Genomic DNA, 27,175 nt, shown 5'->3' on the forward strand with positions numbered 1-27,175 from the left:
GGAATGGGATGTTGGTGGGAAGGTTCAACCTCTACTGTACTACCAACATCCACCTCTGACATCGTGGGCCAACATAATACTTTTAGAGGGTGTTACTTTCAGAGCAGCCCATGAAAGTTGAAGGTCCATGTAGGTGGCATCCCTGCTTGGAACAAGTTTGTAACAGAGCTGGGACAGATCAGAAGTCTCTGAAGATTTTTTTCTCCTTTACTTCAGTTGAAGATGGGAATTCAAGTACACTTTCTAAGAATTTACATTAGAATCTTCCTATTTTAGAGATTTAGAGCAGTTTTTGATTTCTGGACGTGAAGTCTATTTTTTGTTGAAACAGAAAAGGGTATTTCTGAGGGAGCACAAAGTTTCATACAGGGGAGAATAATTGTAATAAAATCATAAATTAATCAAAGTTGTTGCTAAGTTGTTGCTGACTAAATAGGTTTCAGGCTAGTTCTAGTGAGGATCAGGATCTCCCTGATATTCTGTCTCCACTAAATTTGATATAAAGGCCACAAATGTTTGGTTTATTATTTTCGGTACAACCCTGAATAAAGGGTTTTTCTTTCTGATTAAAAATCTGAAATGATTGTCTTCTGTGCTTTCAGAGGACATGAATTAATTTGGAAAGCAAAAGACCAGTTTTCTGGTGATTCCAAATTACTGTTTTATCTTCTTGTGAGGAGTACTGTGAATGTTACGGTCATACATTCTACATGAAACTGAAATGCAATAAGACATAACGTTATTTTAGTACAGTTATCTCAGTTGTTGCGAAATACTATCTGCAGTCAAATTTGTAGGCATAGTTTTGCAAGTATTGAGAAGTCACTTGCTCCCTGGGAATAAAATCACTACTGCAGGGACATCTAAAATCTGGAATACAAATCATTTTATAAAGGGAAAGTGGTCCAATCTCAAGTCTTTGTTACTAAATTCATGTCTACACTTTTCAGGCATCTGATGCTACTTCTTGGGAAAGATGATAGTGGACAAATCCATGATTAGAGCCTTTGTAATGTAAACCATCCCTACTGCGTTGGAATTGATTACAGACATTTGGTGAAAGATGATTTGAATGGTAAGTCACTTAGTCATATTCTCGTTTTCACACATCATTCAGCTTCCTACTGGCCTTCTGCTCATTCTTTTCTCTGTTCTCACAGCAGTATGCACAGCATGTTCCCACCATTGTTCAGCATATAGTTTAAGATGATATTAAGATAGAAAGATCAGTGTAAATGTGCAGAAAATGTTCCCACTGAAATGTCTAGGCTTCTCAAATGCACAAATGGCTAAAACAGCATTTAAACATCCCCAAGGAAAAGAGGGAAATCTGCAGAATTTAATGGAGAGATGAACTAATTGCTGAAAATAATTATGAAGTACAGTCCTACAAGTGGCTGGGCATTCTTAGTTTGCCAGTGCAGTTTGAGGGAACTGAGAATACTCAGCAGCTGCATCTCTTGTATTTAACCATATGGACAAATAAACTCTGCTTTCTACTATGTAAATGTCTGAAGCTGAAAATAAGAAAATTGAGCCAAAATTGAGCCTGGGCCTCAATTCTAAATCTGCATCAAATTTATCTTTTTATAATCACCAGTCTAAGTTTCCTCACATGAACATGGTGAACTATGAGATTCTAGATTCCTCAGATTCTAGATTCCTCAGATTCTAGAATGTTTTGATTGTCCTTCTGTGAAGAGCAGTGTCATAGGAAGACTGAAGTCCAGTTATTACAAGCTCCACAGTTTTCTTTTTCTTTCTAAGCTCTTGCATAGAATTACAACCAGCCTCTCATCCTGACATTTAAGTCACTTAGATGTCAAAATTAAGATTGCTTGTTTTCATCAAAATAATATTGGCTGAACTGCATGACAACATTTCCTTACCCAATAGTTACCCAGAGACATGGTTTTAACAGCATTGAGGCTTTTTCATTACAACAAGGCTGTGTGCTGACAGCTGAGAAAAACATCTCTAACTACATCAAAATCTTGATTAGAAATATTTATCCAGAGTCTGAAGGTGCAGAGTGGTGCTCCAGAAGCTGTTCCTCAATACATATGAGTTATATCAGCATGGCATGATGCAGTTCTGAGTCAAGAAATGTGGGCTGCTGAAATGACTGAAGAACTGGCAGTATAGCTACCCTAGCATCGAGCTCTTCTCAGACTTATAAAGCCTGTGGTTCTTGTAGAATATGTTTGGCCAGTTGAGCTCCATGTCCAAGCTCAAAATGCGGGTACAAAATTAAAAGGTGGGAGGATGCAGCAAGACAGCATGGAAGGTACCCAGAAGTACTGTCTGAGAACACATTGGGCTAATTGATATAAAACTATGCTCTTGGCCTGCTTCTGGTAGCTGAAAACCTCCTTTCTGTAAACTTTATATAAAGCTGACAGGCCCTTACTTCTATTCATGCTCTCACTGCATCTCTGCTTTGATTTCTGTTGAACTAAGGTGGGAGCATTACAAGAATCTCCAAAACTTGTTAGAGAAGCGGTATCTTTAGAAATCTTGATGGTTGGACTGGAAGATCTTGGAGGTCTTTGCCAACCTGACTCTATGATTCTATGAAATTGTATCTCAGTAGGAGCAAAAAGTGCCAAGGTCTCCCAGGCTGGGTATCAGAGATCTGTGGAACTAAGGTAAGAGGGACATCTGCTTTGTCTTCTCTTACAACACAGGGCAGAATCTCTCCAGTTTTCCCAGTTTTGTTCTGTATATCAAGTGATAATCTTATAAGAGGAGAGGGAGAATTGTAAGTGCTGTGTGGTGTATGTGATGCCCATCAAAGCCGTGATATTCACAGTAAGTGGGGCTATTTGCTGTCTTTCATGGGCATATTAAAAAAGATCTGAACAATTGCTCTGCATCCAGTGAAGCCACCTTTTAGTAATGTATTCCAATCTTGGAAAGATTTAATGCGCCTGCTGTGTGGACTGGAGGGGGCACAACAGAATTTCTTCCCTGCCTCTGCTTCAGGCAGTGTTCCCTAGCATTCCTTCTTTCTGGTAAATAAATCTATGCATAAATAAGACACTAAAAATCTTTACTTTTTGATAAATTTTTTAGTGAATATTCCTGTTTGCGCAGGGCTCTCTTTGGTTCCCCTGAAGCCAGATCTGGCCCATATACAGTGAAAATGGGGCAGTCTGCTCAACATGCAAGGCTCTTTATGTTCTAGCAGTAAGAATCAAGCAAAAAGAAAAGGACTTTTTCTTCCTTTGTCTTCTAGCAATGTTAGCTTAGACAGCCACCAGCACATGAACATTTACATAAGGAGGGAACTGCAAAGCTGCTGCCAACTGCCCATAGTGCCTGCCAAAAACAGATGTTAGATGTTACTGCTAGAGTAATGTCTTCTTCAGCCTGACATGTGAGTGCTGCAATTTTTATTTAAAAGGAAGAAGAAAAATATGGCTGAATTAATGAAATGAAGCACACAGCATATGGTCTGAAAAAATTAGAATGAAAGGATAAGTGCTGGTTGTCCAATCGCCTAAGACTGCTAAAACTTAGCTGGGTGGATTTCTAGCAGAGAACTGCCCTGGACTGTTGAGTAGCTGAATCTCATCACCTAATAGGTCTGCTTAACTTTTACAGTTTTGCTCACATACCTTCAAGGTGATTTTTAAATAGTTTCCTAAAGGCAATGATTAAAACTGCAAAGCTCTGTATCGACCAAGAGGATGATAAAACCAGCATTCTCTGTTAGCAAACATCTACACGTGCTAAGCACCAGACAATATTATCACAAGAAGTGTGAATTATGCTTGGACTTTTCAGTCATTTTGGATGAATCCTACAGACTATAGAAACACAACTGAGGTAAATCTTTTGTGTTTTATTTGTCAAGCATTTCATTCATATATTTTATGGAAAAAGAAGGAACCTATCTGTAGAGGTGAACTATAGTACAACTTCTTACTTTGTTTACCTGTCTTTCTTTGAGCAGAAAACAGCCTCTATAGAACTCAAAGACTGACTTACACTGAAGTCGGCGTTTTATAGTCAGCCAATATGAAATTGTATATGGATAGTGGTTCTGTGGGGTCAGCAGAAACAATGAATCCTCCTTTCTTGCATTTGTGTTTTGAGGCTGAACATTTACAGGGACTCAGTGATACCTAGAAATAGCTAGTTCATTCTTCAGCTCTTCTTTTGATTAGTAGTCACACTGTTTTACTTACTAGCCATAAATTTCTTGAGTTTAACATTTCCAAGTCCTCTGTTCCTTGCCTGTCAGAAGTAGTTAAAAATATAAGGGGAAATACAGATACCATACAGGCACAAATACTTAATAATTACATCAGCATTGTTTCTTCACAAATCGTGGCTAAGGTGGGGTCAAATCCTCAGCTTTCATAAGCTGTGATTTCATCGCAGGCACTGCAGCGAAAGCAATTTGCACCTACTAGGTGTCCATCCCAGATGACTACAATACCAGGCAGAGCCTATCCCTCTCCCACTGCAGGAGCAGCTTACACAAACCACCTTGCAGTTTTTAGAATTTTGACTTGAAGCTGCTGTGGGAAAAGGCAGCTGCCTAATTGCACAGCTGCCTGCCTTGCATGGGCTCATAAACAAAGTGTCACCTTCTGCTTTTGAAGATAGATGGGACAAGAAAGTGAGTGCCTTGTATCCTTTCTACCCTCTTTTCTTCTCCTTGGCTAGGAAAGAGGGTTATCAGGCTCTTCCCAGGCAGATTTGAATAAGATAGACTTTACAGACAGATCACTGCTGACAGAAGGAGAAGCTCAGTCCCTTTCTTATCACACCTTCTATGCCCGTGGCAAGGTCTGGCGCTCCTTTGCTCCTATAGGGAGCTAATTTACTTGATTGACATAGCATTCTGTGTGTGCATTGTTACTTTTTGTGAGTTTGATGAACTAATTCAGCCTAGAGGAGAGCCAACACATAGCAGAACTTCCTTCAGAGAACAGGAAAAGGGGATAGGCTCATACAATTTAGTAATGATGGTATATTGGGTTGACTTAGCCATCTTTCTTAAATATACCAGCTGTAGGGAAACTACTGGGGGCCTGAACTTGTGATCAAGTTCCTGGTGTAGGGGGGTGGCTTGCCCAGGGAGCACAGGTGCAAGCAATTCACCTGTGCTTCCCATGTGACCAGAAGTCACAGGGACCACCCCTCCCTGGGCTCATTTAAGAGCTAGCCTCCAAAGGGAGATTGTTTCCTGGTTGATGGCTGTTTTTTTGATATGGAGTGCTCTGGAGCCATGGGCTCTCTTAGTCAGACAGGTGAGACAACTTTTTTCCTACATTTATGATTGTTTGGTTTTTTTTTTTTTTTTTCTAATGGTTCTTTTACCTGGTATTGTGTAGAAGTTATCAGAAGCAGTTTCTCTGTTTCCAAGGATGGATATCAACAGATTGTGTTGAGATGTTATCACTGCAGGAGAGTGGCACAGAAGCTGCACTTTGCAATATGCTTTCAAGAACTCTTCAATAATATTGGCTTTTGCTCATCCTGATTTTTTTTAAGCATTCCTCATTTCGTCCTTCTCTCAAACTACTGTCTCTTTCTCCTGTGACTTGCAGGGGACCTGGAGAAAGAAACAAGAAGTAAATGTATACTAATGTAACTCTATAGAAGGTCAGCAGCAACAGAGCAGTGATGCAGAACTTTTGCTGAATACAAAACATAATGTGTTTAGCTGTTAGTCTTTTTCCTTTGCATCTTCTTATCTAAAGAAGTAATTACTGTTGAATTATATGAGAATTAATTATCTGTGGAGAATGACTTGGCCCTATTAATTGTGGATCTCACATAAGATAAAGAATACTAATGTGTCATCAGATCTCTTTAGCCAGCAAATTTGGGACTCATTGGTATCAAATACCAATAATAGCTTTTGTTAAATTCAATTGGTAACCTCTGACAAAAATTATAGGAGGGACTTGTGTCTATGTAATATATATAATATACATAATATATATTAAAAAAATATTTTTATAGACTACTAAGATGTTAGACAAGGTCAGTCTTATTTTCTTAGGCTGTCATGCAAGGGGTTAAAGCTGATACTTACTGAATTATTGTTTGCAACCAGTCAAGAATGAGTAAGACTTTAATATATGTGGAGTCAGAAGTAGCTGATATTAAAAAGCAATCACAAAACAAACACAATATTTCAAGGAGACAGTTACAACATCATGTCTAATTAAGTCTTCACTTAACAAAATTACACACACTTGTTCAGAAGTGTATTGCCTTGTAAAACCTTTCTTGCAGTGGATTATGGCACATGGCTTTATGTTGCCATTTGGTAAAGTATGTTGTGGAACTTTTGTGGATGAAGTCAGATATAAATGAAGTCCTAAGAAGTTTTCTGGTTTATTCAAGAGCCACATACAGCATTGAGGAAAACTAGGTACTTAACACATAGGACAGATATCTGAAGTACTAAGTATTTTCTTGTTACTGTACTTTCTCTTTATTTTTGCATTGTTCAGCACCTTCCCTGAATGACTGCAAAATATATTATCGATGTAGTGAGTTTGCTGGAAGTTTTCTAAGGGAAACAGCTTCTTTTGGTGGGCTGCAGGGGGACATTACCTGATGTACCAATGAAATACAGAAAACTACCACATATATGGATTTCCTGATCACTAGACAGGAATGACTGACTGTAGCATGTGAGTAAAATGAATGTGTGACTTGAACTTTGTTTCTTTCTGGGAGGAAGTACATCCCAGGAGTTAAAGCTGAAGCTGAAGAAAGACTTGTTTTTTGTTTTTTTTTTTTTGTTTGAAAATTATGAGTAGTATTTAGCCATTACACTTCTTTGTTGTCAAAAGACTCTGGAGTTAGTAAAAGAAAACATGAAGACGCCCCATGGTATCTAACTATGGTAACTAACCATGCATGTGCTGAATGTATAATGCAAGAACATCGTGTCAACAGCATGAAAAAGTAGTATGTGCATACTACCAAGTTCAATAGATGTTGGTAATACATTGGCATATTCATCCAGTTAAAATCAAAAACAAATAGCAACAGAAGCATAAAGGAGAGCTCCTTACTACCAGGAGGACTTTGTGGTTTATGATTTAGTAAAATGATTTCTCTTACTAACTTGGCTGGAGAGGTTAAGAGCTGCAGTTAAATTAAACTACCAAATCACAGAACAGTTATCTGGAAACAGAATAGAAAGGAAATTAAGGCCAAAGAAGCAGTTCTTTGGTATCAACTTAGTATGAGTCTCATGGAATAACATAGTGGGAAAAGCTGCAAAGGATATAAGTGAAGACTCTTCTTCACATGTATTTCCTTCTTTCATGTTTCATAGCAGGATGAACTAGAGTTTTTCCTTACACAAAGGCCCACATGAAAGAGCAATGCTACACTGCAATCAATTGTTTGTCTGCATGCTGCATTGATGGTGAAATACATGAGGGTATATGACGAAAATAACTTTAGTTCTGTAGAAGAACAGGTATAATCTCATTTCTAGTGAGAACTGTATTACCTCTGCAGTTCATAATAATTTAAAACATATGTACCAAACATCACATCACTAAGGAGTTATTAATGTATAACTAATATTATTCACTGAAGCAGTCCCTTTCTTTCTCACCAGTTTCCCAGAGAAGAAACTGATAAGAGAGTAAGACTCATTAGTACACTCAAAAATGGGGAAAATGTCTCTCGATGGAAAAAGTATGCTTTTCTAATAAGCACTAGCACATCTACTTCTTTCACTTAAGTTTCAGTTTTGCTCTGTTATTGTATCATCAATTTGAAAATTTAATTTCAAATATCGGAATGATTAACATTAAGGTATAAAAGACTGATGACAGAGGGCAGGCCTTCACCTTCATTAGTGGCTATAGTTCAGTGGCTACCAGTGATGTTTTATTTCCAAGAATCCAGCTCAGGGTGAAGAGTAGAAATGATGTAAGACAGGAAAAGATTTCCAAATAAAGGAAGGTACATAGTAATCCCTGGGCATAGGCAGTATACAGTTTCAACTTAATCAAAAACATTTTATACATATCCATCAAACAAATTATATTTTGAATGGATATATGCAGAAGTACTCTTCAGAACCTATTCAGGGATTGATTCAAGGAAGCTTGTAAATCACTGCTTTCTATTTCTTTGTTTTTTATAAATATCCATCATTAATATCAGATTGTGGATAGAACATAACTGTATTGTGTCATACTTGGACTGACATCTCTGCAAACTCTGAGAAATGTCATAATAAGATACTTTGCTCAGTCTTGTTTTTACTACTACAGTAAGATACTATTTACCTTACTAATTGACCCATTTTTGTGAAATGACTATCACACTAGTGTATCAGGATCTCAGTCTGCAATTGCTCTGAGGCTATCTGCAATTAAATCCAAGAAAATGTTTGTTTCTTCCCTTCTCTTTATTTCTTCCTTGAAAGAAAAGATGTCGTCTTTATCAATTTCTGTTTCTCTTTGCTTCCAAAGACAGTTCTATGACTTGATAGAGCTTCCTAGAGAAGCAAAATGCACTTGATCCTGTTTAATTCAGTAAGGAATGGCTGTGTTTGGATCCTGTAAGTAGGTGACATGAGTTCATATGCTTAGTTGCAGCTACAGGGCCCAGAGGAATTGTGCATGACTGTAGGATCACACACCGCATGCATTTTCACTACTGTGATGTTGATATTTACAGAAGCATTGAAGTTCACAGCTGTCTGTCCTTTCATAGATAATCAATATATCATGCATCAGCACTGGTGGTTATGCATGTCAAGCAACCAGTCATCAACATCCAAGCTATTAAAGATTGTTTTTTTTTTCTGTTGGTTGAAGAGCTGTAAATCTATTCTCACTACAAAAAAAAAAAAAGCAGAAACCAAGAAACTCAATGTAGAAACCATCACTTGTTGTCATTTCTGCCTCTGGTCAGGAAATTTTTATGGAGTAAAGAGAGAGCCTTCCAGGGTACGAAAGTGAAAATAAAAAAAAAAATATGCATAGTTTCTAAACCACCCAAGCTGTCACCAGCCAACAGATCTGAAATATGAAAACCACTTTTGACATTTACTGATCATAGTCTACCAGATGGTGCATGACACTTCCAGACCAAGTGATAGGGAAGATAGGAATGGATGGAAAGCAGAGCAGAACGGAACTGTAAGCATCCTCTTCTGTGATTCTGACCATTTGCTACTTCATAAATTAATCAGTCTAATTTCTGATGTGTGGTTACTATTCTGCTGAAAATTGAGCTAGCACACATGGGTTCCATTCTGCATCCCAGATGAAGATAAAGATTACAGGAGATAAACATAATTATGTGAGACTCTGGAATCATCTCTTTATTTCCACTGGTTCCCTTGTGACACTGATATTTATGGTCTAAATTAGTGTTAATGTTTTGCAAGGCTTAATCCATACTGCTGAATGATTGTGATAAACAGCCTTAAGTGCAAAACATTACAATTCTATTTCCCAGACTATAACTTTCTGCAGCAGTAGAAAGGCATTAGTGCTTGCTTTGACGTCTGTTCTGCTAAATAAGGGTGTGTTCTAATGTGTTTCTGAATCTACCACACTGTGTTCTTCTGGGGTGGTTCACTGACTTATTTCCAGCTAACAAAGCATGGATGAAAGCCGCTGATCTGAAATCTGGAACTGAACATAACATTCAGGATCTTCCCTCAAGATGGCACTACTGAACTGCTTCACATACCTCTGAACCCTTATGTAATCTTGTTTATACAGCATCAGGGTCATTTTAAAACTAAGATCACACGATGCAAATTTGACCAATGATTTTTCACTTTCATTTTGGCAAAATGCCTTCTTTATGTCTAGGCACAGACATGTAAAGGCAATATTTTTGTGCAGGCTCTGCCAATAGACTCTTGTAGTCAAAGAACACTTGTTAAAAAAACAGCCAGAATTAAACCTTACAGTTCATCTTAGTAACTATGAATCCCTCTAAAATCTGCTATGCTGATTTACAGGTGTCTGATTTACAGGCCTCTTTTCATGTTGGCTGAAACTCCTGTGCTGAATTGAACATGCAACATGTGAATTTGAAAGGATTATACAAATCATGGTCAGAACTGAAAGAATTTTCCAATAGCTGTGAATAGGGAGAGAGCCCCTGCATGCAGCGTAAGTAGGAGGCTCTTGCCTTTGCATTGTCCTACTGGAGCTACATGAAACACCAAGTAGAAATCAGAGGTCATGTAGTATCTAGAGGTGAAAGTTCAGGAGCAGTGTTCATCGTATCTCCTCTCATTTCAAGCTTTGCAAGAAATACACCCTGAACTTCTCACATGCTTTCTTGACCTTTGTACAAGCATGCAGCTTTCCATATTGTGGGTTATTTACAAAGAAAATCTGAATTGTGATCAGTAGAGGCACTCCTTAGAAAGCAAATGCCTTTTTCATTTTTTCCTTTTATCATTTTCTGCAACTGTCCCCCAAATAGTGCTCTCTGAGAGTACTTGAATAATACTGTTAAAAAAATCCCTTTTTTCTATAGGTTGTTCTATGTTGAATTTCTATATAGTTTGGGATAATGCACTGAGGGAAACAGAAAGAAACTGAGATAATATCTCTCAATAGCAATCACTTTGTAGTCACAGAGTCATAAGAACTGCTGGAAATAATCTGGCTATTCTTTGAGTGGTTTAGGAGATGTAATGAAGTTATCCTCATAAGACTAAAGAACCTTGCTATGCTAAGACTATGCTATGCCTTGAGTAAATGATTAATCATAGCAAAACATCTGTGTACCCAATAAATGAATTGAACAACATGCAACTGTTTTCTCACTGTGAAAGATGGGTAGTGCTATAAAAACAGTTTCCACTTGAAATGCATTTTATAACTTTTAAATATTTCCTCAGTGGTTTAAGGGTAGTTGGATTCTACACCTAAGTGTTTTTGAAAGGTGATTGGGCTTTTTTCTCAAGCTGCAACAATCTTAAGAAATGAGTAGACTTGAGTGAAACCTCCCTGCTACGTGACACCAACACAGCTCAGTCAATGCTTAGAACAAAATATTTTGAGGCCACATCGAACTAAAAGCTACTCTGTTTGTTTCACATTTGTCAGCTGTTTTGACAAGATGCATCACCTCTCCCTGAAAGCATCAGCTCTTCCTACAGCAGTGCTGCCTTTCCATGGGTCCTGAATTACTGTGAAAGGAGCTTTGTGACCATGCATGATGTTATAGCAAGAAGTAGCCATGGCTGTTTACTGCAGATAAAGAAGGGCAAGTTTGCCGAAGCACACTCTGAGATGAAATGGTTGAATTTAGTAAAGGTCCTTTGGGCAACCCTGGATAAATTCTCAAATGGTATCATGTTGGAAAACTATCATTTAGCAAAAACTCCAAAATAACAGTTGAAGGAGGTAATACGAAGAATGCATGTGCAACTAGTTAGATCTGGAAGTCGGTGGCCCTGCATGTGGCAGGACAGTTGGAGCTTGCTGATCCCTGAGTTCCCTTCCAACCCAAGCCATACTATGATTTTAGGACCTCTGCCTTTAACAGTGATGCCTGAGGGACCAGAGAAGTGTATGTAGATCAGGCTGTATTTGTTTTATAACAAAACCCCAAACCTCAATTACTATGTTGAAAATACACATTCTAATTCCGGTGGTTCTTTTTCAGTAGAGAAAGTTACCTGAAGAAACCCTCTGTCTTCCTTTGTGGAAAGATTCAATATTTGTGTGATAGTGGTAAGAATCACTGTGATTAAAAGGTCTAGCTGAAGTCAGTATCAGCTTGCAGTTTATTCAACAGAGCCAGTGGTTGAATGCTAACTGTTGAAGGTTGCTGTGATGACAAGAACAAAGCAAAGAAAAACTATCCAGTCATGCTGCTCCCTGAATGTAATGAGCAGAACTAAAATAAACAGTACCTTACTGCTTACTGGATCCCAATCCTGGAAGCACATGTGCATACACTGAAATTCAGTCATGGACTTTCTGACTAATCTGTGCAACACAACTTTGTGGGAGTGTTTTTCAGATTGAGATCCTAAGCTGACTATTGCAAGAGGGGTAGATGCCTGCCTTAAAAGGCACTAGTCCTCCTGCAATGTCTAATGGCCTGAAAAGGTATGAAACAAGCTATAGATGGTAAGAGAGTAAGGCCAACGAAATGTAAAAAGAAAGTTAGATCTGTTTCCAGTCTTACAATGCCTGCTGTGCCTTTTGCTCCAGCAGGCTAGGGGAATTATTAGAGTGTTTCTGACTCTGTGAATGAGTAATAATTTCATGGGATGCACGGAGAGACTTGAACCTCAGCTAAAAAAATGACTTTCTGAGAGTATTGTTGGTATCGAAAATGAATAACAAGTTTCACTCCTGCTGATCTCTTGTTATCCCTGTCAACTTTTCTCAAGTCTTCTACCTTCCCACTCCTTAACATTCATTGCATAGTTATGATTTAATAGTTTAGTGAATGGTTCCTCAAAATCGTATCCATGCTTTTAGAAATATTATGAAAAATTATTCCCAGATTTAATGAGAACAAGAAGCAGCCAGGCAGAGAAAAGAATGGTCTAATTAAATCTTTATATCTCAGTGAACTTCAGTACTGTCCACTGGTATAGCTTATAAAAATGACCCACTTTTAATATGTTGAACAGTTTCTTTTGCTTAGAGTATAATAGATGCCAGTGAAAGATGTAAGAAAGTGAACTTCTGATTGCTAAGTCTGTCATATCCATACATGCATGGAATGTCTTTACTTTTGGATTGTGCAGTAGTGGTACGTGAAGTAATACAGTGAGAATTTCCAGTGAGTAAGTGGAGATGGAAGAATTGATATGGACTACTATTAAATGCATGATATGACACTTTGCAGTAAGAAAGCAATATTCATATGCACAAGCAGAGAAGAGAAGGACTGCTAAGCTAGGCTTTCATAGAGAAGCAGCTACACTGCTAGATGGAATCTAATCAATGCAAGCCTGCTTACAGGAAGGTTGGCATCAAAACACAACAGCTGAAGTGTAGCAGATGGCTAGATCTGAAGGAGATGTAAACAGAGGCCGAATAACTAAGCATTACATTCTGCAGATGTCAAAGTTTCCAGGCTGTAAAAAGTTTAGTCTAAGCACTCTCCTGAAAGCTCTTTTTGTTTTTTGGTTACTCAAGCCCCTAACTTTACCTCTAGTCTTTAAGATATTGTGTGATATCTTAAAGGCATCTGAGTTGACTGTTTTCCCAGACTGTGGTGACCACTGAAAGGCCATACAACACAATTATCATTTTCCTGCTTCTTGGATCCTGCCAGTACTGTGTCCTTTCAGAATTTCTTACTCAGTAGCAACAAGAAATTGCAAAGGCAAGAACATTGGCATCAATATAGTTGGAGGACAAAGAAGCACAAGGACATTGTGGTTAATCCATCAGATCAGGAAACTAACAAATCTTAATTCTGTTCTTTTCTCTCTTTCTTGCATATTCTCAGCTAGCTCACTGTGCCTGTGTATAAAGAAGGAATTCTATACCTTAGAGAATGGCAGAAAATCAGAAAGGAGGGCTCCATGAAGGAGTCTATTGTCCACAGAGCAAAGAGATTTCTCTGTAGGGTTACAGCAAAATAAGCAGACTGAAAAGTCATATGAATTGACCATGATTTGTTCCATGCATTTTTGTGCTGCATACCTCTTTTGTCATCTTCTCCCACTTGTGACTTGAACTTCTTTTCATATCACACCTCTACTTAGAACAGGCCATTACTTTGCAGATCATAAGTATCATTCATCCTTTTCAATCTTCCCTTAAAACACTCTGCCGTTGAAAAGAAAAATTGTGAGATCTCTTCACCAACAATAACTGGCCTGTGCAACACATTTTTTGCAGGAGAGACAGTTGTTTATTCTCAATGTGCTCTGTAAAGGGTACGCATGTACTTGATGCTGTATACACAGCAATATCTTCCAAAGTTGGGTAATTCAGACTCGTAGGGCAGATGTGGCTAGTCTTCAAAGAAAGGACAGCAAGTGGCAGTGTAGAGGGGAATAATAGACTATATCCTGAGTCACTACCTGGGAACTGATATTGAGAAAATCATACAGGGAGCATGTTACTTTCCAGCTTAAGAGTAATGATGAATGAAGTTCAGTGGAAAAATACTTTTTAAAACTTTATACATATTTAAATGACTGTTTTCAATCTCTTGCTCTTATCTTTAGTGACTGTAACTGTTTTTGTGGGTTGATGTATTATAGAGGAGTTTTTTTGCCTGATTTCCACCTTACTGCAGGAATTCCAGCTTTATGCCCTCATAAGATTGGTCTTCCACCAGCAATGCAATTTAGTTAGCCCAACAGGCCTGTGTCCAATCACTATGCTATGACTTCTACTGTTCACATGGTTAAAGGTCATCAAACAACATCTCCAGTTTATACTCAGCAGGAATCTTTCCCAAATCTGGAAAAAAGGCTTCAAGTTCTTCATTTGGACTCTTTCATCCTTTTCTATGTCATAAAGATGAAGTTATTGCCCAATATTTTGTAGTGTATTGGAATTACAATTAGGATACCTCCCTAAACTGACTGAATAAAGGATATTTTAATAGGGATTTCTGCTGGTGAAGATCATTTCAAACTGCACTATAAGGATATTTATGGTACTAAGACAGGCCTTACAGAAAGGGAAAAATGCAAACTGTGCTTCAGCTCGCATTCAGCTTGTAGTATTACAGTGATTTGTTTTCCTTTGGCAATACATCTTATATAATCTAGTTCAATCAATTTCCAAATGTCATGGTGGAATGTAACCATGTCTGACATTGGCCAGTTCAATGACTTGGCTGGTGAAAGCTGACAATTCAGTTCTGGCATGTGGAAAACTCTATCTTGCAGTCAGGGCCACACATAACACAAGGAGGTGAAAGACTTGATTCCTGAAAGTGTGATAGAACTGTGCTAGAGTATGTGAACACCATAGGTTCATGTCAGCTATGGTTTTAAATTCAGATTCACATGTAGACACTGTAAGAATTAAAGATCTTCCTTCCAAATATCTGAGGATTTTTAAGTGCTGAAGGAGATGAGAAGTAAAATTCAGATTGAAATTGAAAAAACTCATAACTCTTTTCAGTGAAGTATGAATGTTGAAGTTGAGATTCATATTCAACTTTAGCTGAACATGCCATTTTCTCTCAGTGAAAGGAAGAAGACTTATGGATTAAAGACTTAATTAAAGAGTTAAACAGAGCAAGCCAATGACTGTGATTGTCTTTGAAGGGTAGGTTATTTTCAGGCAAAATGCTTGAAGCTTCTGGTTGCTGATAAACTCAGTATTTTATCCTGAGTAATCCATTTCACATCTCTTTCCACAAATGTAAAACTTCACTGAGGCAACCTTATTAGCCAGAAAGTTCAGATGCTACACCAATGGATATGGATTTGAGCTTCTCAGATACCTCTACAGTACTCACTTAGGAGTTCTGCTCTATGGAGTGCCTCATGCTCTCAGCTGAGGCATGAAGCATGAGAATTGCTATTTGCAAGCACTGAAAATCTCAACTTGATTTTTGTAAGATTTTTGGGATCTGACCCTGGTCAATATCAGATGCTTCAGAGAAAAATGTAAAGAATGCTCCAGTATGTATTTCTGGAATAAACTTTGCTATTGTATAGAACACAGAAAATGTAGCTGACACAGTTAGTGAGTGAATATTAACCATGTGTTGTAAGAACAAAAACATGTGAATTGAATCAGCTGTTAGCATCCTAAAAGATGTATGGAGTTTTAGGAATTAACCATTGATCATTCCAAACTTTCTGCTCATTCTACAGAACTATTGCTTGCTTCAGTACAGGAGAAACTTTGAATACCTGTCCCTAAGAGAACTGCAGGGTTGTTTGTTTCCACGTGGAGCTGTTTACAACTGAAGCTTTCATATATATATCTTGTTCAGTTATTCATTTATCTAATTCTGCATGGTGTTTTTCTTTTCAACTCCTGGAAATCTACAGCAGGGAAGTTTCTATAGAAAACAACCTATCAGATACCTGTATGTGTAATGTATAGCGAATAACAGGCATGAACTTATCCTCTGCTAAGCATCTTCATTTTAATATCCCTCCCAGAAAAAGTGATGGCATGTGACTTAGCTCAGAAAATGGGGACTTCTCTGAGAAATGCCCTAAAATCGTGTACTTTTCTCAGTGTTTGTGTGACTTTCTGTGAGCTTACGTTTTCTTATTAGAAAGTATATAATGCCTTCTAAGCTTCTAGCTCTCCTACTGCTGGTTAGATGCTGTGCCATTCTCAGTCAGACACTGGTTCATTCTCACCCCCAAATGAATTGGTGTGTGATTGCCAGATATTAGCTCACAATACTAACTTAATAGATTTCACACTGCCCACAGAGTTCATCATAACACAATCATATAACCAACTAGTCAGGAAGTCATTTCAAAGGCAAAATGTGAAATCAGCCAAAGAGGACCATGAGAATCTGCCCTTGGTGAAGCTGTGCTGTCTCACATCGCCTCCTCATCTTGAATGTGCCTTAATGCCTATTCCAGGAGGATCCACTCCATGTTTTTCCCAGGCACAGATGTGAGGCTCACTGGTCTGTATCTCCGTAAGTCTTCCTTTCTCCTTTTCTTGAAAATGGGAATGATGTTTCCCTTTTTCCAGTCACCAGGGATTTTGACAGCTGCGCATTTTCAAATATGATGGAAAGTGGCTCAGTAACACATCAGCCAGTTTCTTCAGGACTATGGGATGTGTGTTGTCCAGCCCCATCAGCTTGTACACATTCAGCCTCGTGAGGTGATGTGAGACTTGCTCTGCTCTTACTGTGGGCAGAATTTTGCTCTCCCAAACTCCACCTCATGGTTCAGGGACAGGAGAGACACAAGAAGCCTGACTGCCAGTGAAAACAGGCGAAGAACTCGCTGAGTACCTTAGCCTTAGCCTTCTCCATCTCTGTTGAAGCCAGTTCTCCCTTCTCATTTAACAGAGAGGGGACGCTCTGGCCTGTCTCTTCTGATTAATGTACCTATAGAACCCCTTCTTGTTTTTAACATCTCTTGCCACATTTCGTTCTGTCTGCACCTTGTCTTTTCTGATCTCATCTCTGTGTGTCTGGACAGTGTTCCTGTATTTGTTTTCAGATTTCCCATCTGTCTGTATCTTCCTTCTTTCCCTCAGTTTGACCAGCAGGCCTTTGCTCAGCTGTGCCTGTTTCCTGCAACCTCTTCATAACAAGGCAAGACTCTAAAGCTGGTTTGCTGGACTCTTCCATTTTCCCAGATCTTCAGCACTTCTACTGAGAGACCAACTTGGAGAGATAAGCCAAACAGGTCTTTGATATCTGTTAGGTCTAATGTCATTCTGTTAAATGAGTATATCAGCCTTCTCTGTGAAAAGGCAATACTGCCACAACTATTGTGTTTTGGGTTTTACAATGCTGAGCTGCACAGTCATGGAGTGCGTTTCTCTTTTTAGCTAGCACAGGAGTAAAAACAAATATGCAAGCTTCTCTTGTACCCAGGCATCCTGCTGAATATACATAATGTTATGAGAGCTCCTCACAACTAGGTAGAATTAATGTTGTTGAATGAGTAACTGTGAATAATAACTTCTTTTTACTGAAGAAGCAAGAAAAACAAATTAAAAACTTGTATCTGTTTTTAAGAAGAAAACCACAGCAAACCCCAAGTCATCTTTGCATTTTCCATTTAAATGTTTGGAGGCAATTCCAAGTCAAGGATCTAAATTTAGTGAAATGATTCAAGAGTTACAGTAGCCTACGCGATAGCAGCACTAACTTGCCTGGCAGACAGCCAAAGTCACAGGGCCAGACTGCGAGGTGCAAGAAAGAAGACTCGTTTGTCTTAAGGGAAGTAATGCTAGCTACTTTTGCTCTTCTACGGGCGCATTACTTGACTAAAATATGTGGAGAAAGAACATAGCAAAAAAACTAATAGCAAACACTATCTGTTTCTAACTCAGTGACATTCAAATATTTTAAACACCTTACAAACACCAGTTTGTAGTTGCAAACGTCATGTGAGATAGGACAGATTTCTGTATAAGTAAGTAACCTGTAGTACAGTAAAACTAAAAGATTTGTCCAATATTTCTATATAAGCAAATAGGTTCTTTGAAAGAATGAAAGGTTATGGCAAGAAATTAAGTTTATTAGAAGTTAAAGACAACTCGAAATAGTAGTCACAGCAGAAATTTCCTTTGTGACAATTCATTTATTTCTTCCTCTTATCTATTCTTTTTCTTTATAAACTGTGACCCTCTGCACAGCTTCTGGATCAACAGAATATTCCTGAAATTTGCAAGGCTTTTTGAAATCTTTCCTGTTTCGCCACAGCTGTAATCAAAATGTTCAGACTTTCTGAGACACTGAAAGTCTCAGTTCAAATGCTCATCCTGAGTCAATGAACTTTTCCAAAAGCAGGAATAAGAGATTTCCATCATCATAACCATAACATCATAGTCCTTTTTGGTGAGATATCAACACTGTTAAATGACTGCAGCAGTCCTGCTTCCCACATTTTGTCAAAAGGTGTGTGGTGCTGGGAAGACCTGGACATGCAGCAGGGCTGGTTTCTTGGTTCAATATCTTTATTGATTCAATATCTTTATTGATGACCTGGATGAGGGCACTGAGTGCACCTACCACCACTGAGTTTGCAAATGACACGAAGTAGGCTGGGGGTGTTCAAGGAATGTTTGGACGTTGTGTTGAGGGACGTGATTTAGTCAGAACTATTGGTGATAGGTGGATGGTTGGACTGGATGATCTTGTAGGTCTTTTCCAACCTTGGTTTTTCTGTGATTCCAAGATTCTGGTTCTGGAGGGACTTTTAAATGCTCTATGGGCTTTGTGGCACACAGCTGTGCCCATGGTTGTACCAGTCCAGTAATCAGCAAGGCAAGCTATTAGCATTTCTAATTCTAAGGCATTTTATCTGGACCCTAGGTACCTCACTCTATTACATTATTAATTTCTGTCCCAGTTTTGGACACTGTCACCTACTGGAGACTATGTTATTTTGTAATTGCTTTGTTAAAAGTGCAGATGAAAATCAGTTAGAACTGTACTACTGGCTGCAAATGATTTTCACTTAGAAGCTATTACAGCTACCAATCCCAAATTATACTCATCCCAGCTGGAGTGGTGCCTCAGTCAGCAATTCACCTTTTAAAATGTTCTTTGTGTGAATAAATCAGAGGAATAATAACATAATTGGCCTTTGTTGTAATTTTTAATGGTGTATTTCCAGTGGATCTTTGTGCTTAACATTATGACAGAGTAAATCAGAAGTCCTGTGTAAATCAAAGTAACCACTTAGATTAACATTACTGGTATAGAAAATCAAGATTAACCCTTGAGGTGTATATTCAGCCCTTGGTTCTTTCAGAACCAAGCATGCAAGCACTGGCAAGAGCTAGTATCTTCCCTAAATTTCTGACACAGCTTTTTTCACATCTCTGGTCTGGGATTCTGGATGCCTCAGTCCAGATGTGCTGTTGTGAAGTAGCCTAAGTGTGCCAACAGCTGTCTAAAAGTACCTCGTTCTGATTCTGCCAGCATATTATCCCCATTTCTCCAGGGCTACCTGTTCTTGCTGTTCTTTGCATGCAAGTAACTTTTTTACAGGCCCTTTTACACATGCCCTAATAGAGACTGGTCCTGGAGGTTCTTTGCCTATGATAGGCCATTCAAATCTGAGGGAGATAAGGAATGCTGTCCTGAGTCATCAGCAATGCAGAAAGCAGTTCCGTTCCTCACTGTTCTGCATGTGTACATGAGGTGCAGATATCAGTTCCCTGTGATTCTCACTAGTGTTAGCTGCAGTAGATGCAGAGGACCTTAAATTTCCAGTTGTCCAGTGAATGCTCAAGATACTCAACACTTAAGGAGTGGTTAAAAACTAGAAAGTCCTATTGCTGTTATCAGACTTCCAGGCATGTGCTCTGTATTGCTTAAGAGCTGAGAATAACTTGAAGAGCAAGAAGTGCAAAGAGAGAAGGTTGAGATTTGGAGACATTTTTATACCACAGCCTGAAGCTATTCTCTATCAACATCAGTATGAAGGGTTTCAGAGGGGGTTGAAGCTTGCAGTGTCTCCATCACCTCAAAATAGGGAATAAGTGTGGGAAACAGTACAGCATTCTTAGAACCACAGAATAGCAGAATATCTCAAGTTGGAGGGCATACACAAGGGTCATCATGTCCAACCCCTGGCTCCACACAGAACTGCCCAAAATTCAAACCCTGTGTCTGAGAGTGTTGTCCAAAGGCTCCTTGAACTCTGGCAGCTGTGCCCACCACTCTGGGCAGCCAGTGCCATGCCCACTGCCTCCTGGTGCAAAACCTTTCCCCAACCCCCACCTGACCCTCCCCTGACACAGCTCCATTCCCTTCATTCAGTTTCTGTCGCTGTCAGAGAGTGACCAGCTCAGCCCTGCTCTTTCAGTCCCTGTGAGGAGCTGCAGGATGCCATGAGGCCTCTCCTTATTTTATTTATATGAAATGTATGTATCCTTTTTATAGTGAGGTGTCCAAACCTGTACGCAGTGCTTGACATGAGACTATGGTGACACAGAGCAGAGCAGGACTCTTTTTATTATTAGCATGTTTTTAGTAGCAAAATGTCTAGTTCACAAAATAGGACAGTTGTAGGAAAAAGAAAGGGGCAAAAAGGTCTGTTAGCTTGCATTTAACTAAACAGCTGACTAATAAATTTGATGCCTTTTGAAGGAATCATATATTCCAGACAAGTTTATCCATGCTTTGAGTGAAGCAGATCATCAGCAGTTCTCTTCTATGCAACAGTGGAAGGAAAATGGCTTGCTACCTCGAAGTGGATCTGAGCTGTCCAGGAAAAATCACTGTTTTTGGAGACTTAACATATCAGAGTGTGAATAAATACATAGTTGGGATGTGGGAGCAGATTATCATTTCACTGTAATCCAGTCATTTCAGTATCATTTTATTGCTTTGTTAAATCTTCAGTTGTCCCTTGATTTTCGTCTGTGTAGATCAGCTCTTACTATAAGGTTATTCTCAAAATGATAGCTTTATGTGACACATGGCTACTAATATCCATATCTAATTATTCAGTTTACAACTAAATGAACAGACTTTCTGCGCAATCTTGCCATGTAAATTTCATACTAATCATCAGTCGTGGCCTTAATGGTCTACAGAGCCCTTTGAGCTATGACAGTTAAGATACACTCACTTCTGGCACACCAGAGAGCAGTGTCACTAAAATCTCATTTGTCTATTTTTGACTCCTCAGCCTAACTGTGTGTTTACAGTTTTGAGAGGAGACATTCTTTGGAACAATCTCAAATTCATCTTCGTAACGCTCTAGCAACCCACTTTAACCACTCCTCCACTGTCCTTCCGTGTTTTCCTGTTACCACTTTGTTTAAAGTGAGGCATTTTACAATCATATACTTCTATACTAAGACATTTTTCTGAAATACTATTTGGCAAAAGGCCGAGCCCACGTGGCTAACAAGAACATGAAACAAGGATGCTCACAGAGCTGCTTGGCTTTAGGTATTGGCATTTGTTGAACGTATAAAGCTTCTCTGAATATTTTGATGCCATGACAGAAGCTCTTCATATAATGAAGCCCAGCAGAGAGGGCAGCTTCTTACCTTACTCTTATTAAAGCCCTGTTTTAAAGGCACAATCTGAATCTTTACGTCACCTGTGATATAATTGCACAGCGTCTAAATACAGTTATCAGGAAGGCAGAGCAGGAGATGCTGGCACTGTCAGTTCTCTTTCATCTTTTTACCTATCCCCAAACAACTCTGACTTTGAGGAAGGAGTAGCAAATGTCTGTCTTCTGTAGCACTTCTGGATGGCTGCTTTACTTTAAGCTGCAGAACAGCAGATCAAGTAAGGAGGTTTTGCTTTGCCGGGTATCAATTGCAAGTGCTGAAACTGCTCCCTTTAGGAGTTCCTTCAGGCAGGAACCAAAATCCTGAAAGCAACGTGGGTTTCATCCCAGTTTCATTAACATGTACGTCTTCTGGCTCTGCAAGATTCCATTCCCCTGAACAGTGCTTACTATCATTAGAAAGCTGGTTCCAGCAGTAAACACTTTCTCTGTTGGAAAACCCACACGTTTCAAGTGCAATAGTTTTTTATTTCAGAAGTGCTGGGGAAGTCTTCAATGGCATAAGATTAGAGGGAATTTCTCTCTTTTTTTTTTTTCCAATAGACTGAGAGTCTATCAGTCCTCTCTCTACTTCCACGTCAGGACCACTTCTTGACTGCCTGAAAGCTTTGGCAGAAAAGAGCAAATGCTAAGGCTTCCAGAGGTGTCTGTTTAGGAACAGGGTTTCACTAGGCTTCCTGTGTTGAGAAAGATAGACACCTTCAGATCTGAGGTGAACTGACTCAGTCTGCCACTCACAATAGACTCTCTGCAGACATGAAGGTAACTGCTTACATGTCTGATCCAGTCAAATATTTGCCTACAGCTCCATGGGACAAGCCCATACTGAAGACATCACTCAGTTAAAACCATCTAAACTCAGCCTGGATTTCAAAGTCAAACTGCAATCTTTCCAACTCTTGTGCCATTAGTGACAACAGAAGTTCTGTTGAATTAATCTTCTGCTACACCTGTGCATGGATAGTTTCTGTTTCTGGTTAGGCTAATATAAAGCCACTGAAGCTACTGGCTAAATGAAGTTGCAAAAGTGTAACTGTGCTTATTCTTATATATATATATATATATATATATATATATATATATATATAGGTTATATGTAGCACAAATAATAAAAATAGTAGTAATTCTCTTGGTGATGCATGAAACAGAGGAGAAACCAATTCATTTTTCTTCTCATCGCAGTTTTGCAGAGCTGTGTAGAAGTAATAAATGATTAATTTTGTAATGAACCAAAGTGTTGATGCTGCATCATACATGAAGGAACAGGTCTGCCAAAAAATGGTAGCATCCTATTATTTTCATAGCAGAGTTACGTTAGTCTGTTAGTCCAGAAGAGAGTGTTTCTCAGGACACTTCCATTTAATTTCTTAAGACCAACTGAGTTGTACCACATACTTACAATTATACCTGAGAAGATGCATAAAATTAATTGAAGATGAATAAAAGTTTCATTTTTTTTTTCCTGCAATGAGCTAATGTTTATATGAACCGTTCAATGCTCAGTATATTTCCACCATCTGTGCATGTGTATTTGAAAAAGTAACTAGAATTATGACATCCTATTGTACCTAAAATAGACTGAACTACCAAGGGAAGGTGTCATGAAATAATATTTAGTAAAAACTCTTCTCTGTTCCACAGCACTGTTCCCTGCAGTGTCCTTCATGCCAGTTATTGATTGGATCTTCACTCAATGCAGAAAGCCTCTCTGTGAGCCCATGCTTTAAATGTAATAATAAAGTAGGTCATTGATTAACTGGAAGTATGACAGACAACTCCTCCGGTCAGGTCCTGATGTACTGTAAATCTTGGGGGAGGAGAGCAAGCGATGAATCAGTGATGTGAGAAATAAAGCTCACAGGTTTTAGTCTTTTGGGAGGACTTCTTTCAGCAAAATAGACTCAGCAAATCAACAGCTATATGAATTTGCAAAAGAAGCATTTCTGATTTCCAAAAAAGGAAGAGAAAAAACAAATGTATAAGATAAAATTCACTTACTAAGAAATTTTTTTTAGTTTGCAGACAACTTATACAGGCTACTCCTACTCGTTGCTCTGTACATTAAGATGTAAAGTATATAATTAAGCACTGTATATAATTAAGCATTTTTACATGCATCAGTTTGCACTGCACTGTCTTCTGGCTAAACGTCCCTGTCCCCAGGTCCTTTCAATGGCTGCCCACTCTCTCCTGGCCTCAAAGCAAAGCAGCTATCAGCAGGAAAGCATGTGCATCAGCACATCTCAAGGAAGCCTGCCAGCTGCTCAGTTCCCTCAGTGCTGTATAGGGCAGTCCTACAGACAGTTCTACCATCCCACACACCTCATTGTCTCAGCCTGCAAGCAGCACAGACCTCCTTTTATCCAGGAGGAAGATAAGTGTATATTCCAGTGCCCTCGCACTTTCTGTACAAAAATTGCTGCACAAACAAGTCTTTCATTAATGGGTTTGAACCATCAGTAACATCTAGGGAAGGATGGTGCTTATACCACAGAGCAATTCTGTGCCAGACTGACTGGGAAAAGACTCGAGATGTGGCTTTGAGCCACAGCTAGCCTTACCCTAACCATACTGAGTACTCAGTATCTCTTCCCCAATGTATATTTTTCCCTCCAAAATTGGCCACTGCTGTGGCTGGAGTTGCTGGATGTCAAATCTGCTCATCAATCAAATCAGAGAACAGAACAATGCTGGCTCAGCTCGATGCACTGGGACACCCAGTAGCTCTCGCATGGTCATGTTTGATGCAGATTTTTTCCCTTGGCATATACAATCTGCAAATTGTACTGCTACCTCCTCAGTGCCTCCTACTTTCCCACCCAGTAAAAGAACACTCAGCTGCTTACATCTTTTTTTTTTTTCCAAGACAATAACACTGCCCACAGTCAGTCTATGTGAACATATTGGTGTGAAAAAAGAAAACAAAGCAACTGGTGTGTATTTAGATGTCTTTCAGATATACCTGTGCTCTAGGAACTTCATCATCACCCCTGCACCTCTTGGCTTTCACTCTCATGTCCATGCCTCCAGTGACCGGCCTGCTCTGCCCCACTGCACGCTCTCTGACTGTAGCTGCAGCAGCCTGAGCTAAGACATGGCTAATGTCACAGGCTTAAGGGTGGAAATCATCCATGTGAACTAACTCAGATAGCATCAGGTATTTTCTGTCAAACCTATGTTTATTTTTAACATCGGAATTACACACAAATATGCATATAATCAAATAAGTTACATATGCATATAGACCTGTGAAATAGCCAGATCTGCCCTACATTTGTATTTGTATGGTCATTGTGTTTGTGCAAGAATGCTCAAATAATATTAAATATTATCAGAGTAAAGGGTCTCTGTCAATGAACAAAGTTAGTTTGATTCTGCCATTGCTCATTTTTGCTTTTAGATTTTTTTTTAATGAAATAAATAAAAAAACCTAAAAGATAATTTAACACTGTGTGTTAAAACAGATGGTTTGCATAGCATTAATTAATGAAAAACTTTAGTCCAATCTGTTGCTTTGGGGCTTGCTTCCATCCTTTCATTCTCTTTCTTTTTTTTTTTATTAATTAGAAACAAACACTTGTACCTGATTTTGACATATAATTTATCAAAGCTAGAAAATGCAGCAGAGCCAAATGTTTGATACAATCAGCAACTCTTAGCTAGTGATTACCTAACTGCTGCAGGCATGAAAATGATGCTCTAAATTACATTAAATGAAGCAGCATACTGGAAAATGACCAAGATTACTCAGCATTTTCATCTTAGGAAATCCTCCTGGTGCCAGAATAGGAAAAGCCTTTACTAGTCCCTTTCTAACAGTGACACAGAATACAAAAATACAAGATTCATCCACAGTTATTTAGACAGAATGACAAGTAATCATTCTGAACAAGCAAATTAAGGAATGACTTCAACGAGAAAAATCAGTGCTACGTGCTGTAGTGCAGGGACTACATGCAGTTTTAAGATTAATGCCTTAAGTTCTTGGAGTAAGCCTTCCTGAAATCTTGTAATGCCATCTCATCACCCAGTCACAAAAGCTAGAGTTGCCTCATTCAGAGTCAAGCCAGAATTCTCATGGCACTGACAGACCTAAATGTTTTTCTGCATACACATTCAATATCTGTGTAGCTCTACCAAGTTGCAAGTTCAGGAGATCCCAAAGACCTGGACACAAGTCCATCTCATCCATTCAGACAGCTTGAATGAGAGTGAGTGGAGGCTGGCTGCAGCTCTTGTTCATGACACCACCAGAGCACACAGGGAGATTAGAACTCTCATTTCCAGAGCAAGTGAGATACTGAGCAAGAACTATGCCTCTTTCATGTGGCAGAGAAATTCACTCCTAAGTGCACCTGAAAGCATTTAAGTGAGAGAAGGAAAACATCTGTGTTTTTTCCATTTGTAAACTCACTCCGGAATTACTCAGATTGTCTCCAGCTCCATAGGTCTGACTTGGAGTATTCAGGAGTGAGTCTGTGCACATCAACTTTGAGGTTTCTTCTGGGATAATTTGTGGTGACAGAAAAGCAACAAAAGGAAGTGCCACATCCCTCCTTCAGGCTCTGATGGAAGAGGAATCCTCCCACAAAGGTATCTCGAGAATTAGTGTTTATTTTGTCATCTACTTCAGCCAGATATGACATCATCTTTATCAAATTCTCTGTTCTGTGTCTGTTATCAGAGTGAATTTCCCCTACTTTTAGCAAATTTGGACATAAAATCCTCAAAAATCACGTAAATGTGAGATTCAGTAGCTGATAGAAAGTATAAGGAAATCAGGAATTTGCCTCAGTTTTTATTGCTTAAATTACTGCTCATCCACCCAGTATAGTTGTGGGGAATGCTGAAGAAAGAGTAAAGCTGAGAGTTGCTTCCAGTAAAATTTGAAAATGGCTTTATGAAAATAGGCACTGCTTTACATTTTTGTTGAAAGTATTTAAATAGGAAAAGTATATTGTATATTGACCTATTGTGAAAACACTATCTACTGAGAATATGTTCTAAAGAGGTACCTACGTGTACGTAAGTGTGTACTCTGTACACACATCTACAAAGCAGTTTGTCTGCAGAAAACATTTTTCAGTCTCCACTGTTTATAGCAGCAAATGTCCAAAACACAGCAGTGTCCTACAAGAACAACAGTTGGAGTAAAACATTGATTTGACAAGGTTGAATGCTGACATATTTAATCTGTACATGCAAAATTGGTACCTCTGATTGCCCAGTGAACAAACAGTGTTGATAACTAGCTAAATGCATCTTTGGATTTGTCTTTGTGGTCACGCTTAGAGACAGGAAGCTCAAACCCGTCATGAAAGTGCCTCTGACACAAATTCCTTTGCCTCAGAGCTTCTTGCAAAGTCCAGAGATCCTCTGCCCTTTTTCAAGGTGTGCTTAGGGCTGTGCTTCTCCTATTGACAATAATTCACTCATTAATTCAAATGGATTCACAAAATTGGCATTACTTCACCCATCATCTCAAAGGCCATGATTTGGTAGACA

The 27,175-nt window shown here is 38.9% G+C and overlaps 1 long non-coding RNA gene across 2 annotated transcripts; it reads left to right on the forward strand.

Annotated features, from left to right (window-relative positions):
- Positions 1-30: 30 nt before the first annotated feature.
- Positions 31-23,399, forward strand: LOC149918900 (uncharacterized). Of its 2 annotated transcripts, none has more exons than XR_016464643.1 (3): positions 31-234; positions 951-1,075; positions 23,312-23,399. It is a non-coding gene; the product is annotated as an uncharacterized LOC149918900 (long non-coding RNA). The 2 variants fall into 2 exon arrangements; XR_016464644.1 differs by having other exon boundaries at positions 31-129.
- The last annotated feature ends 3,776 nt before the right edge of the window (positions 23,400-27,175 follow it).

This window comes from Phasianus colchicus, chromosome 2 (assembly GCF_987193195.1).
Source record: "Phasianus colchicus chromosome 2, bPhaCol1.hap1.1, whole genome shotgun sequence".
In the NCBI taxonomy this organism is placed as follows: Eukaryota; Metazoa; Chordata; class Aves; order Galliformes; family Phasianidae; genus Phasianus; species Phasianus colchicus.